This window comes from Mustela nivalis (genome assembly GCF_964662115.1).
Source record: "Mustela nivalis genome assembly, chromosome: 12".
In the NCBI taxonomy this organism is placed as follows: Eukaryota; Metazoa; Chordata; class Mammalia; order Carnivora; family Mustelidae; genus Mustela; species Mustela nivalis.
The window spans coordinates 36886914-36902598 of NC_139031.1; the positions used below are offsets into that span (position 1 = coordinate 36886914).

At 34.9% G+C, this 15685-nt stretch overlaps 1 protein-coding gene across 4 annotated transcripts in view; it reads left to right on the forward strand.

Moving 5' to 3' along the window:
• The window catches only part of IMMP2L (inner mitochondrial membrane peptidase subunit 2), an 861434-nt gene that overhangs the window by 340844 nt on the left and 504905 nt on the right, over window positions 1-15685 (forward strand). The window lies entirely within an intron of this gene.

A 15685-nucleotide genomic window follows, 5' to 3' on the forward strand; every position in this document is an offset into this window, starting at 1 on the left:
AGTGTTCCCTAATGGAAGAGAATCATTGAAAAGCCATGGTAATGAAAGAGTCCACACCATAGACCATTCATTTTTTCTTTATTGTTTAAATGAGTTTAAGTTATTTTACATTATTTTTAGGTAGCATATTCTGATTTTCATGAGTTAGCAAAAGGTGGAAGTTTGATGCCTTTTTGTCAATCTGCCTTTGCAAGTAGATTTACAATATGCTGTAGACTTAACAAATGACATTCATATGCCAACACTAAATTTTCTGACACTTCATTTCATTCCTGACACATATATGATACTTTAAAAATGTAGGATACTTGTAGATCATAATGAGGTAACTGCATTTCTCCTATTGACTGTTTAGAAATTTATTTCCCAATATAAAGTCACATATTCTGCTTTTTATAAAAGAATACATGTATTTCTTAATTTTCTTCCGTACTCTATGTACTTTTGTTTTTAAAGTCCCATGTCACAGATCTATTTTGCTTTTCTTCAGGGAATTTATGATATTGTGAACTATTTGATTTTCAATGCCATATGTATTTTTTCATAAATAAATTATAGATTCTTTTGGACAATAAACCTAGGATGATTATTACTTAAAAATGTATATATTGTATAACTTAGGAATTAAAATAACAAATAGTCTACTTAAACTTGAGTGACTTTACAATCTATGCATCAGAGAAAGAAACCCCTAGGAAATGACTTTGATGATGATGATATTAATAAATGGTAAATAATATTAAGTCTTAGGTAATATAGTTCAGATACCTAAAAATTAAAACACATATGCATTAATTCTGAGAAGAATAATGCACTGATATGATGGAAGAGTTACCAGAAAATGCTTTATTTTTTCATTTGTCCCCCTTTGGAATAATCCATACTTTTTTTTTTTCCCCCTTAATTTTCATATAAGTTTTCCTTCAGTACACAGTGTTACAGTTTTGTTTTGTTTTTGTTTTTAACCTCAAGAAAGCTCCTTTTGGCCCATAATTTTTAAGGCAAACATTTCAATTTTTAAGTTGTTAGTGACTTTTAAATGTATTTATTGAGTTGCAACTCACAAATTATAGAATTCATCAATTTCATTTATACAATTCAGTGGTCTTTAGTGTATTCACAGACATGTGCAATCATTACTACAGTCTGTACCAGGACATTTTCATTGTCTCTAAAAGAAATCCAATACCTGTTAGCTTTCACTGCACTCTCTTACATCCATCCTGCTCAAAAATCATAGAAAGACAACTGATTTTTGTACGTTGATTTTGCATCCTGTAACATCATGGAACTTGTTTATTAGTTCTAATAGCTTTTCAGTGGATTCTTTAAGATTTTCAATATACAAGGTCATGTTATCTGTGAATAGAATTGGTTTTATTTCTTCCTTTCTAATATGGATGACTTTTATTTCTTTTTCTTGCCTAATTATTCTGGCTACTACCTCTAGTACAATGTTAACTGGAATTGGCAAGAGCAGATATCCTTGCTTTGCTTCTGATCTTATGGGGAATCACCCAGTATTCACCATTAAATTATTTGTGTGTTTTAATGAATGCCCTTTTTCAAGTTGAGGATGTTCACTTCTGTTCCTAGTCTGTTGAATGTTTTTTGGTTTTGTTGGCCTATATTCCCTTCCGTGAAATGGTGTCAAGTTCTGTCTAAGGCTCTTTCTCCCTCTATTGAGATGATAATATGATTTCTATTTTTTATTATTTTTGTTTGAAATACTACATTAATTGATTTTTCAGATGTTGAACCAACCTTGTATTCCTGGGATAAATCCCATTTGATCATGGGGTAACAAATCTTTTTATATATCGTTGCATTTAGTTTGGTAGTATTTTTTGGTCTCTTTTGCATCTATATTCATGAGAGATATTTGTGCTTTTCTTGTTTAATTATAGTATCAGGGAAATACTGGCCTCATAAAATGAGCTAGAATGTGTTCCCCCCTCTTCTATTTTGTGAGAGTTAGTGAAGACCTGGTATTAATTCTTAATATGTTTAGTGTACTGTCAGAATGGCTAAAATTAGTAACATGAGAAACAGCAGGTATTGAAAAGAATCAGAGAAAGGGGAACCCTCTTGCACTGTTGGTGGGATTGCAAAATGTGCAACAGCTCTGGAAAACAGTATGGTGTTTCCTTAAGAAGTTACAAATAGAACTACCCAATGGATCCAGCAATTGTAATACTAGGTATTTACCCAAAGGATACAAAAATACAGATTCAAATAGATACATGCATCCTGATGCTTATAGCAGCATTATCAACAATAGCCAAACTATGGAGAAAGCCCACGTGTCCATCAACTGATGAGTGAATAGAGAAGAGGTGGTAATATATATATCTACAACAGAGTATTACTCAGCCATCAAAAATAATGAAATCTTGCCATTTGCAATGACATGGATAGCACTAGAGAGTATTATGCTAAGCAAAATATGTCAGAGAAAGACAAATACCACATGATTTCACTCATATGTGGAATTTAAGATACAAAACAGAACATATGGGGGTGGAATAGAGAAAGAGAAACAAACCCTAAGAGGCTCTTAATGATAGAGAACAAACTGAGGATTGATGGAGGAGGTAGTGAGGGATGGGTTAGATGGGTGATAGGGATTAAGAAGGGCACTTTGAGCATTGGGTGTTGTGTGTAAGTGATGAACCACTGAATGCTATTCCTGAAACCAGTATTTCACAGTATGCTAACTACATAGAAGTAAAATTTCCCTGAAATAAGAAAAAAATATATTTGGTGTTATTAATGGAGAAGCCAGCTGGATCGGAGCTTTTCTTTCTGAGCATTTTTAAAATTTCCTCTTTAATCTTTCATTTTTTTTAAAAAAAAATTTATTTGAGAGAGAGAGAGCACACACGGGAGCTCATGTGCAAGAGAAAGTGAATAAGCAGGGGGAGAGGCAGAGGGACAAGCAGACTCTGCTGAGCAGGGAGCCCAAAGTGGGACTCAGATCCCAGGACCCTGGGATCATGACCTGCACAAAAGGCAGACACTTAACCACTTGAGCCACTCAGGTACCCCTAGTCTTTCATTTGTTATTGGTCTTTTCATATTACCTATTTTTGAGACAATTTCAATATAGTTTGTGTCTTTCTAGGAAATTGTTTTATCTAAATTATCTTATAAGGTGCCATAAATATTGTTCATAGTTTTCCTTTATAATCTTTTTTATTTTTGTAGGGTCAGTAGTAATTTCCCCTCTTTCAGGGTGAATTCTACTTTATGTAAATTATGCCTTAATAAAAGAGTAAAAGCAAAATTAATGTCTTACCTATTTATTTTTTTACTTAGTTTTATGAAGAAAAACTCTATTTCCTCCTCTACTCTGTAGTATTACTATACTTACAACAATCTGATGCTAGATGTGTAGGTTTCTCCATACTGACCAATTCTCCAATACCAGCTGGATGTCATCCAGTTTAGCTTCATTCTGACACCGTCTACCTGGACTTAGCATCAGATCCCACAAGAGCTCAGTCCCATAAACTGCCTCCACTTCAGATACCACTCACAAGTCCCAGGTTTTCACCTGTATGGATGACTAACCAGACACAAATCAGAGTTCCCACCATTCTCTCATCAGGTTTAACAGTTTGCTAGAATGGCTCACAGAACTCAGGGAAATAGACTTATGTTTACTGATTCATTATATAATAAAGGGTCTGATGAACAGCCAGATGGAAGAGGTATGTAGCTTGAGGTCCAAAAGGAGCCTGAGTATAGGAGGAGCCTTTGGCATGTGGATGTCTTCACTCTCTGGACCTTTTAATTTTACCCTGTGTTTTTAAGGAGGCTTTATTACATTGGCATGATGGCTTATTAACTCAGTCTCCACCTTCTTCCCTTCCCTAGAGGATAGGATGGGGGAGCTGTAAGTTCCAAGCTTCTAACATCACTTGGTTTTTCTGCTGACCAGCCTCCATCCTGGTGCTATCCCAGAACCCACCAAAAGTCACTTATTTGAACAAAGATGCTCCTATCACCTAGAAAATTCCAAGGCATTTAGGAGCTCTTTGTTGGGAACTGGGATCATAGACCAAATATTAGAATAAAGGTGCTCTTAATAATTTATCACCTAGGAAATTACAGAGGCTTTAGGAGCTCTGACCAGAAACTGGGGACAAAGACAAAAACATATATTTCTTACTAGGTCACAGTATCACAGTCTTCATATCAACTCCTTGAGTATAGATAATCTTCATTTTAGAGAAGAAGAAGAAATCAAAACATAGAAAAACACTAGGGCTTACCTTGATGCTTGGGGAAAAGGCAGGATCTATTTCATTTAGACTTGGTTTTACCTTTATCTCTTCTGGATGAAAATTGGATTTTAAGTTTAAGTTTTAAACTTCAAAAGTCGGAAAGCTTTTATTCCTATTGCTAGTTAAGGAAAAGTTTTCTGGCTCTTACATATGAATAGTGGCTTCAAACATAGTTTTTGTTCCTGAAGTCAGAGTTAATTCACCTCCCCCTGAATTGACATAACAATTACTTGGGCTCTTGTGCCTCTTCTCTTTGAGTGGGTAAGGAAAGTTCCTAGTTATGGTGGGAGAGAGTGAGATGGTACTTTGGCTTTTTTTCTTGAATGTGGCTAAGCTGGGATGGGGAAGTGTTGGCTTCTTTAGTAAAATGTTTTCCTTGACCTTTTCTGCTGGTCTTCATACCGAATGAGTCAGGCATGGAGGCAAAAGGTTGCAAGGCGCTGTGTCGTTAATGTTAATCTGTCTACATACAGTTGGGATATATAGTTTCATGAAGACTCTGAAATGAAGGCAGTAGTTTTTTCTAACTTTCACTTAATTTATGTATAGTTTTCAGCTTAATAGAATTCAGTAGTTGTTTTCATGAAATGTAAAGGCTCTTTAAAGCAATAAAAAACTATTTAGTCCCTGTTGTATGTCTAATATTCCACCAGGGGTCTTATCTATCTTTGATTTGTTGGCTTTTTATTCTTTATTGGAAAGTCCAGCCCACTTAGAGGAATTCTTTAAATGCTAAGCTTTATATATGTACACCTCCCCTGACTTTCATATTTCTTGGTGACTATTTACTGCACATGTATTGATTTGAAAATATCTTTCAGATTTCTTTCTTGGCAGTTTTAATTTGTGCATCTTTGCCAAGAAGGGATTATATTTGTTGCCATGCACATGCTTTATGGGGCTGTGTTCTTTTTTTCAATAATTGTTTTACTAGAGTCAATAGGAGGCTGGTTAATAGTTTTTCATATGGTAATAGAATTTTCTGAAGCAGAGAAAATGTAATTGTGAAATTTAAAAATAAGCAAACAAGGGCCAGAAGATTTAGGCAGTATATTTCCTGTAAGTACTGCGAACTTTGAAACCAGCAATATGTTTTTGCATTGGGGGAGGTAGTAGCTTCAAAAATAAAACATATAATAAAAATATAGATTATGGCTGTAGGCGGTCTGCATATAAAGGTGCTCATGTGTCTGCATGGTAATGTGTGTTCAGTCAGGGCTTAGAAGACTAGGTTTTGTCACTCACCAGCTCTAAGAGTCATTAAATCCCTGTCTGTCTCAGTTTTCTAGTTCATAATAATACCTACCTTGCCCATCTCATTTCTAAGTAGGCGATGAGATTAACCATGTGAAAGGACTGAAAATTATAGAGTCACCGAATTGCAAAATATATATATATTTTTACTGTGGAAATACTGTTATAAGTCTGTGTTAAGAGCCAATACACCATTGATTGTAGTATCCTTTTAAAAGGACTAAAGCCAAGTTCCCAAGATTTTAAAAAATACTCTTGGGACACTTGGGTATCTCAGTTCCTTAAGCATCTGACTTCAGCTCAGGTCATGATCTTGAGGTCTGGGATTGAGCTCTGCACTCAGTGGGGAGCCAGCGCCTCCCTCTCTCTCAGCCCCTCCCCCCATGCATGTATGCTTTCTCTCTCCCAAATAAATAAATAAAATCTTTTAAAAAATCATACATGAATGTGTGTGTGTGTGTGTGTGTGTGTGTGTGTGATTTTTCTGTATCATATTAGGCATGTAAAGAACTTGAAGGATGGTATTCCGTATGAATGAATGTCCATGGGAGGTTCCTATTTATGAGAAGTGTTGATATTTAGAATTCATTTTAAGAGATGTTTAAAGTGATAAGTAAGCACTGTTACATTAATATATTTAGCCTCATTAAAGGTGGATAGTTTTAGAAGAGTTTGAAATTTTCAGTTTCTTTCCCTTTTTGTAGATGAGAAGATCATGAAATGATATAACAGAGAAATGCTGATTATTGCTTGTCATTCTCTAAAATCTTATTACAATCTTATAAGCTTCCTATCTGAGCTACATTTTCTTGATAGATGTGCTCCATAATTGATAAACCTTCAACTCTTCTTATTTTCATTTAGTATATGGATTACATTTCACTCCTTGCTTGTTCTTCTGATAATAAAATAAACATCCCAGGCTGCACAACATATCTGCTCTTCCACTAGAGATTGGAAGTGACACATTCACTCCAGAAATGTGTGCATTCCCTCTTGCTCTCTGATAGGGGACATACAGGTTATAGTATATTATTCACCAACCATGAGGAAGAAATGAGTGCATAGGTCCCCAAACCATTGTGGTGGTGATGAGTTGTTCAAGTAATATATAAAAAGCACAAACTTTCTCAGCAGCATTTTTCTTCTCTTGTGCAGACAGAGCCATAACATTCTCAGTATCTTGAAAAAATCTGAGAAGTAGCTCATAAGCAATCTGTGACAGAATGGGTGTGTGAGGCTATAGTATGGTCAAGTAACTCAGTGATTTAGGTTATCTCAACTTACTTCTTGGCACAGCAGGGTTTATTCCCTTGCAACCACTTGTGCTCGGTCCTTTATAAACTGTTACAGGAGGTTATGTAAACTCTTCTACAGAAATCGTTAATAGTAGCCCTGCTGTTGTACCCCTGATAGCATGTGTGTGCAGTACTTGATTAACTAAGACATATGTAGTACCAAAATGGCAGCCATAATAACCATATGGTGTGTTTGCCATCATTTTCCAGTAAAGGAAAGTAAAGCAAAGGGAAGTCATATCACTTTTCATGTAGGTACTTAGCAAAGCCACATGTTAAATTCTTAACAGTCCAAGCTCTTAATTTCTATTTTATGCTACTCTCTAGTCATTTAATCAAATTATTGGTGATGGTAAATGCTATTTTGCTTAGAAAATGTAGGAGGTGTCCTTCATTTTACCAGAGAGGAAAGTATATCATGGGGCATACTGGTTAATACTTGGGAGCGTTTGCAGTCAGTAGTGTCTCAGCATGCGGGACAGAGAAGTAATCATACACATTTGCAGTATTTTCAGTTTACCTTAGGTTTAGAATGTTGCTTGTGGTGGGTGAAAATGGTAATCCTTCCATCCTTTCTAAAATTAAGTAAAACTTGAAGAGTGAGACATTTTGGCTAAATTGTGCTTTGATTCTATTAGATGCCATGCAGTATTATGAACATAGAACACACACTGGAGATTAATGTAATGTTATTGTTGACAAGCTACCTAGAGCCTTGCGGTAAGCAGTGTGGCCTTTGGCAAATTAATTTCTTATGTGAGTATATAAGACTCTTGGTCTATAAAATGAAGGGGTAATTTTGTTCATCTTGTATTGTGCAATGAGTTCTTAATTATGAATTACATATAAGAAGTATAATAAAAGTATAAAATTAAATATAATATAATATTTATATTTTATATTTGTATTTATAAGTATACTTTAAAAATTAAGTATAATAAAATAAAAATAAGTGGACATACTTTGACTTGATGCCAACTTAATGCTTCTTAATTAGATATTGAATCATTTTTTTTGTTTTTCCGTTTTGCATTAGTTAATAATTTTGTGTACTGTTTATTCTTAAGTTTTTGCATGTGGAAAGTTGTATCAATTTACTGGGAAGTGCAGTATTTAACAAACAGATTTATATTTTATCTAAAGAGAGACTAAGTTTTTAGATGCCATTGCCTAATTATGTTAAATTCTGAAAAAGGAAGTTCAAGTTATTAAAAATCTCTCTCAGACTAGAGCACTTTGTTCGTGATGTTAATGCTTTGAGAGAAAGCTATACATCTAGGAGATTAGAATCTCTTGGGGCTTTTGTGACCTACACTCTCAATTATTCTTTGCTGGAATTCTTACTGACTTCATTTATCGGTCATTTGTCTCTAGCATATGGTCCAATAACATTCCTGCAGCAGGTTAAGCTTCCTTCTTTGCCATATAGAAAACATAGTAGCCCTGCATTACATCCATTGTCAGCACGGTGCTTTTTCCACACTTTACCATGCATTTTCTGCCATTTACTTAATTTCAAGTTGATTTTAATTAATTTGATAGTATGTTGCCTTTTAAAAATGTTTTTAAAGTGTATACCTCCAGATTGAAGAAATGTTGACAGAGATAAGAAATTGCATCAGAGAGTGTTTTAATTTGTAGATTAAATTCAGTATTGAATGCAACATCCGTAATAAATAAAGCTGCTGCGTTTCTTTTTTTTTTTTTTTTTCCTTCAAAGAACTTCAAGTTGAGTGGATATTCTGCTTAGGACCCAGCACCCTGGTACATATTTGTATTATAAAAGTCTCTTACATTTTGTGCTGTTTTACCAAACAGATTTAGCAAGTGACCTACAGGATTTTTATTTTATTTGTACAATATAGTCTCAGCAATACTCATGTTTACAATATTGAAGAAATTCTACAGGGCCTATGTTAACTTCTTGGTTGAGATTAATACTGTTTTCTGTTAAGTCAGAGAAAAAAATATTACCAAATGCCTGTGTCCATTTTTCACCAAACCCATGTTCCACTCATTCTTTTCTTCAAATTACTGATTCCTGTTCCATTTCCCAACCCTAACCTTACTTTATTACTGGGCCCTTCCTTATCTTTTAAATTCTTGATTTAAGATTTTTTAGTTATATTTCTGTCTGCTTTCAGTGTAAACTACCTCTTTTTTTTTTTTTTAAGAAGTAGGATTGTAATTAAGAAGAAAAATTGTTCATGTTGTTTTCTGTCTAATGAGCATTTTAAGACACACCCTAAGAAAATCCTGGCCTAATCAGGATGTTAAGTTTCCTTCAGGATTTTAGGCTTCCCCCCTTAAATTTTTCTGTTATAAACATGATGACTATAGTCTTTAAACACCAAATGTCATTTAGTGTGTTTTTCATTGAATATTGTATTGACCATGTTCTTTTTGAGGTAGAAAAATCTTGAGCTTTGGGAGTGAAGGAAAGCTTTACGTGACTTATGCTTTACAGGTTATCCCTTAATAATTCTATGCCAACTTATTCTAAGCCCAACTTTTTGGGCTTAAAAACCAAACATTTAAAGTTTTGTTGTGTGATATTTATAAAATGAGAATACACAAAAATCATTTCTCTTGATATCAGTAATTCCCCAGCATTAGCTTTATGCTACCACAACAAGTTTCTAAGAATTTCAAGGTGGTACAATGTTGGAAATGCCTTAGGAGAAAGTTGAATATGTGGTAATTTTAAATATAAATATGTACCATCTGGTTGTGTGTGTGTGTGTGTGTGCCTTGTGTGCACAATTTTCTTTTCAGAGAAGGGTTGGTCAAAGTGCTTTGGGATGGAAGTTGATTGCATTTCATTGCTTTACACTTAGAAAAATTTTGGACTCGTATACCAGTGACTAGAGACAAAAATGGACCAATGAAATAGAATCACACATTCAGAAATTCTTCTCTTCTTTGTGGGCAACTGTAACTATTTATAATGTCCTGATTGTAAAATCCCTGTCTTTTAATACTGTGATCATGTATCTCAAGCTTCATGTTTCTGCTGTAAGAATCTTTCCAAGTACAAGGAAACGGTTGTAGGCAAAGTGATCCCATTGGTGAAGCAGGAGCTCAGAAAGTCATGACAGGAAACGTAAGACATTGTGACATAGATGTGCCAGGAAATGGGTGGATTCGTAGGATTTTCATTGGTAGAGCTCTTCTGCCTGTTAGACCACATTCTCTGCCTTTCCGTGTCTAGAGCATCTTCTGAAGCTCTTATTTTCTGGAAATGACTGTCACAAGCTTTCTCTCCTGGTCTCAGCCTTCTTTCAAACAGCTGTGTTTCTGGCCTTTGTGTTCCTGCTAGTTATTCTGGACTTGGCTCCTGCCATGGTCATCTGGGCAAACTGAAGAAGTAGATGTCTCTCTTCTTAAATTGGCCTTTATATACTTGCCAGTCCACCAGTTGGCTGTACTCCCAAATTCCCTGTTTTGGAAGTGGCCTTGCCTTCTCAGCTTAGTAGCTGGGTCTTCTGGTGGAAGAGGAACTAACTAATTAACCAAGAAAGAGACCTTGCTTTCTTTTTTTGGGAAAGGATTCTCAGTATTAGTTTTCTTTTTTTTTTTCTTCCAAGTGCTAATCCATAATATATGTAAAAATAGAATTGTTTCAGCAGTTTTGCTTGTGAAACTCTAGGTTGCTTTTTAAAACAAATCTTGAATGTAGGCATATATATATAAAGAAAAAATCAGGTATGATTATATTTCATCAGGAGTATATATGTGTTATTACAGATACTTCAAAAAATCTATATATATATATCTTTTCTGAACCTGAATTAAAGTGCTTTTAAAATCTAATACAGAAAGCTAAATCAATAACACCAATAAATAAAGACATAGCAAAAGAGTAGAACCACTGGATCTCATAGAAATATGGAAATACTAGGGTGCCAGGGTAGTATATGATATTTCATGAATTAATTTTGTTATGGGTTGAATTGTGTCCCCCCAAAAGATGTTGAAGTCTTAATCCTCAGTACCTGTGATTATGACCTTATTTGGGAAAATAGTCTTAATAGATGATCAAGTTAAGATGAGCTCATTAGGGTGGGCCAAAATCCACTATAACTGGCCCTGTAAAAAGCAGAAGTTTGGACTCAGAGACAAAGGGAGCGTGTCATCTGAAACTTGAAATTATGCTGCCATTATCTACAGAAAGTAAAAGATTATCATTGCCGGCAAACCACTGGAAGCTAGGAAAGAGGCATGGAACAGATTTTTGCTCACAGCCCTCAGAAGAAATCAAACCTGAAGACACCCTGATTTTGGACTTCCAGTCTCCAGGCTATGAAACGGGACATTTTTGTTTATTTTGCCACCCAGTACTTTTTTTACGGTAGCCTTGGTAGACTAACACAGATTTAATTCAATAACACAAGATCTAGTATTCATTTAAGAAGCTATAGCAACTTTACTCTTAGTATCAGCTGTAGAGTCTAGACCATTTCTTCATGACAAATTATTTCCTATAAAATGAATTCAAGGAAAGGCTAGACTACCACTTACAACCTCGCTTGAAAGGTATACAAGTAGATCTTTAAGATTATCTTTGGATCTGCTTTTCAAATTAAAGAAGACCTTGTTAAGTCAAATCTATGTAGCAGTATGGAAGATGCAGGGGTAAAAAAGCAAAATAAATTTAGCCTAGGTCAATAAGTGTGTACATTTGCCCAGAAAGAAATGTAAGCTGGCTAAGCAGCAAGACTCCTTTCTTCTTTAATGATGTGCTGGTTTAAAATGCACTGACCTACTCCCAACCTGTAAGACTGGCTCACGTCCAAACCTCCTGTTTATAGATGCTGCTAGGTGGTTTGCTTAGCAACATACTTAATGGGACCACAGGGAATTTGATTTTTCAGCTAAATAAGTTTAGAATGCTGAAATAAAAGCAAAGGTTAAGATTAAAAAAAAGAAAAGAAAAGAAAAAAAACTTAAGAAAGCTCACAAGTAAAACCCCATCATGGATAATTAGATCATGTGCAAGTAGTTTTTTGTGAATTTGTATTTATACATCATTTTACTACTCAGAATTAAATCCATTTTTTTACAGAAAACATATCCAGTAGAAAAATAGTTATCAGGTTTTACCAGAAAGGCTTAAACATCTAGTAGCACTCTTTAAATATACCTAAATGAATTTACAAAGAAGAAAATCTTGTTTCTTTTTATTAATAGTTATTTTTAATTTAAAAATAATAAATTATGTGGTGCCTGGCTATCTCAGGGTCAAGAGTCAAGCATGGGACTCTTGGTCATGAGGTTATGAGTTCAAGCTCCACGTTTACGACTAAAATGCTTTGTTTATTGAAAGTCTGGTAAAACCTGCATCTAAAATCTCTGATTCTGGTATACTTGTTGTGGAAAGATCTTTTTAAGCTAGAAATTCCATTTCTTTAATTATTGTAGATATATGTGGATTTTAATTTTTTCTTAGGATTGATTATATATTTCATAAAGATATATCTATTTCATGGAAGTTTAAAAATTGCTGGAATATAATTATCCTTGGAACTATCTTAATATTTTTAAATTGTTATGTCTCAGATTATGTTTTATTTTTCATTCTTTTTTTTTTTTTTTTTTTTTAAGATTTTATTTATTTATTTGACAGAGAGAGATCACAAGTAGGCATAGAGGCAGGCAGAGAGAGAGAGGAGGAAGCAGGTTCCCCGCTGAGCAGAGAGCCCGATGCGAGGCTCGATCCCAGGACCCTGAGATCATGACCTGAGCCGAAGGCAGCGGCTTAACCCACTGAGCCACCCAGGCGCCCCTTATTTTTCATTCTTAATATTATTTATTTAGCCTTTCTCTCTTTAATTTTTCAAACTCATCAGAAATTTATCTGAATGAGTTGTGGTTTTTATTTTTTAATTTTTTAAAAAGATTTTATTTATTTGACAGAGAGAGAGAGATCACAAGTAGGCAGAGAGGCAGGCAGAGAGAGGAGGAAGAAGCAGGCTCCCTGTTGAGCCTGCCAGGCTCCATCCCAGGACCCTGAGGTCATGACCTGAGCCAAAGACAGAGGCTTACCCTACTGAGATACCCAGGCACCTCTGTATTGTGTTTTTTTTTTTTTTTTTTAAAGATTTTATTTATTTATTTGACAGAGAGAAATTACAAGTACACTGAGAGGCAGGCAGAGAGAGAGAGAAGGAAGCAGGCTCCCTGTTGAGCAGAGAGCCCGATGCGGGACTCGATTCCAGGAACCTGAGATCATGACCTGAGCCGAAGGCAGCAGCTTAACCCACTGAGCCACCCAGGCGCCCCTGTATTGTGTTTTTTAAAGATCCAACCTTGAGGGGTGCCTGGGTGGCTCAGTGGGTTAGAGCCTCTGCCTTCAGCTCAGGTCATGATCCCAGGGTCCTGGGATCAGGCCCCACGTCCGGCCCTCTGTTCCAGGGGAGCCTGCTTCCTCTTCTCTCTGCCTGCCTCTCTGCATGCTTGTGATCTCTGTAAATAAATAAAATCTTAAAAAATCTTAAATAAATAAAATCTTAAAAAAATTCAACCTTGATCTTAGTGATTCTCTATTTAATCTTTATTTTCTATTTATTTTTTGTTCTTTGTTTTGGCCTTTTTTCAACTAATTTTAATTTTAATTTTTCTCTAACTTCCTAAGTGCTATACTTAACTCATGAATTTATAGCCTTAATTCTGTCTTAATAAAATATTAAACGTCTTTGAACTTTTAGCAGAGAGTTCTCTTGGTATCTGTGATAAGGAGTAAAGAGCCAATTGCTTTACAGATAGATGTGCATTCATTTAGTTGGCTTATTTATAAGCAAAGTCACTTGCTCACCACATGAGCCTTAAAGACGTGTACGATTTAAATTTGAGTATTAGCAGAAACATCTTGTAATGAGATGTTTTGTATATTTGTATATTGGGTCCTAAAGTATAACATACATGTTGGATTTTGATAAATCAGTAGAAACTAAAGAATACAAAACATCTCATTAATAAATTTTATGTAGAATGTATGTTGGAGTTAAAATATTTTGGTTAGGGGTGCCTGGGTGGCTCAGTCATTAGGCCTCTGCCTTTGGCTCAGGTCATGTTTCCCAGGTCCTGGGATTAACCCCCGCATCGGGCTCTCTGTGGGGCAGGAAGCCTGCTTCTCTCTCTCCCACTCCTCCCTGCTTGTTGTGTTCCCTCTCTCGCTGTCTCTCTCTCTGTGTCAAATAAATAAAAACCTTAAAAAAAATTAAAAAAATAAAAAATATTTTGGTTTAAAAAATATTTTGTATGTCATCAAATTTAATTTCACCTTTCATGTTTACTTTTTTAATGTGGCTATTAGAAAACATCAGACTACATGTACGGCTTACCTTACGTATCTGTTGAACGGTGCTGGTCTTCCTGTAAGCTCCCATGGTGAATTGGTGAGAAATGGAGAAAAGAAACCAGACCTGTCGATTTGCTATCTAAGGCTCAAAAAAATAATTCGTTTTCTTCTCTTGCCTTCTCTTGAGTGAGTTTATTTTTGCTAATTGAGTGTTTTCTTAATTTGGAGAAGTTAGCAAATGTAACAGGAAGGGCTATCATTTTCTCAAGTAAAACATATGAACCGGATAAAATGTTAAATTATAAACAATATGAGCAACATTTAGAACAGAAAAAAACTCTTTGTTAGTAGGCTTCCCCAAGCATTTTTAATTTGAAAACAGTTACAATTTTAAGTGACCTAGCTTAGAATTTTTGAAGGTACATTATGACACTCAGTGAAATAAGTATCTAGCTAGTAAGCATATGCTCATGGAAGAAGATAAGAGTCTCAATTTAATTTTCAATACGCTTATTTCATTGATAATGTAAATTTAGGTGAATCCACAAAGCTTCGGTGGGAGAAAGGTTAGACCCAACTCTGATTTCAAATTACATTTTGTGTTATCCCTGGGTTGAATGGTTTGAAATGGAGGCTTAGATTCTGCTTTACAGAGCAGCCTCTTTGCTTTTCAGTTTGATAATTAAAAGAAAAAATCTGGAGTAAACACTCCTATTTATTATCTACATGATTTAACAGAATACATATTGTGGATCTTAGAGAAAATGTGTGCACAGTATAGCTTCTTACCTGTTTAGAAACAATATCACGGAGTGTTACATAGCATCCATGAATATAGCAATGTTCTAAAATAACTGAAAGCAGTGTGATTTGAAAAATTAGCATTTTGGATAGAAGTTAAATTTGCATTTCATAACAGTTTTTCATTCTAAAATTACACTTAGCAATTGTAAAAGCACATAATTACCTCAAAGCTTAATTACCACTACTTTCTGTATGAAATGAAAAGTGTTTAGTCGTAAGTGCTGTACTGGATTATATTACACAATTAAAAATCTCACCCTTATGAATTATGTGTTGACTGTCTATCATTGGTGTTGGGTTTCTTTTGTACTCAACACTGTTTGGAGATGATCCGTGTGTATCTTCCTATATCTGTCTCTATCTATTATTTGTCTATCTATCTTCCTATATCTGTCTATCCATCCATCTGTCTATCCATCAACCCATCTATCCATTAAACTACTTTGAAGAGTTGGAAATACTGGAATAAGTTTTCTTTGACATGAACAAAAAGGTAATAATCTTATTTTATAGTTTTCTAATTCTGTGCCAGAACATGTTTGTTTCTTGAACAGTACAAAGCTAAAATTTTGTAAATAGAATGTGGGTCCAGAGAACACTCACATGCTAGAAAACTAATAAAGATTGAGACAAGCAGTGCTGACAGCAGAGGCTCGGAGTGGTGTCGTCACTGAGGTTAGATTTTTCCCTGCTTGTGTTAGCATGTAGCTGAATAAGTTCCTGTAAGTTTCTAATGACCA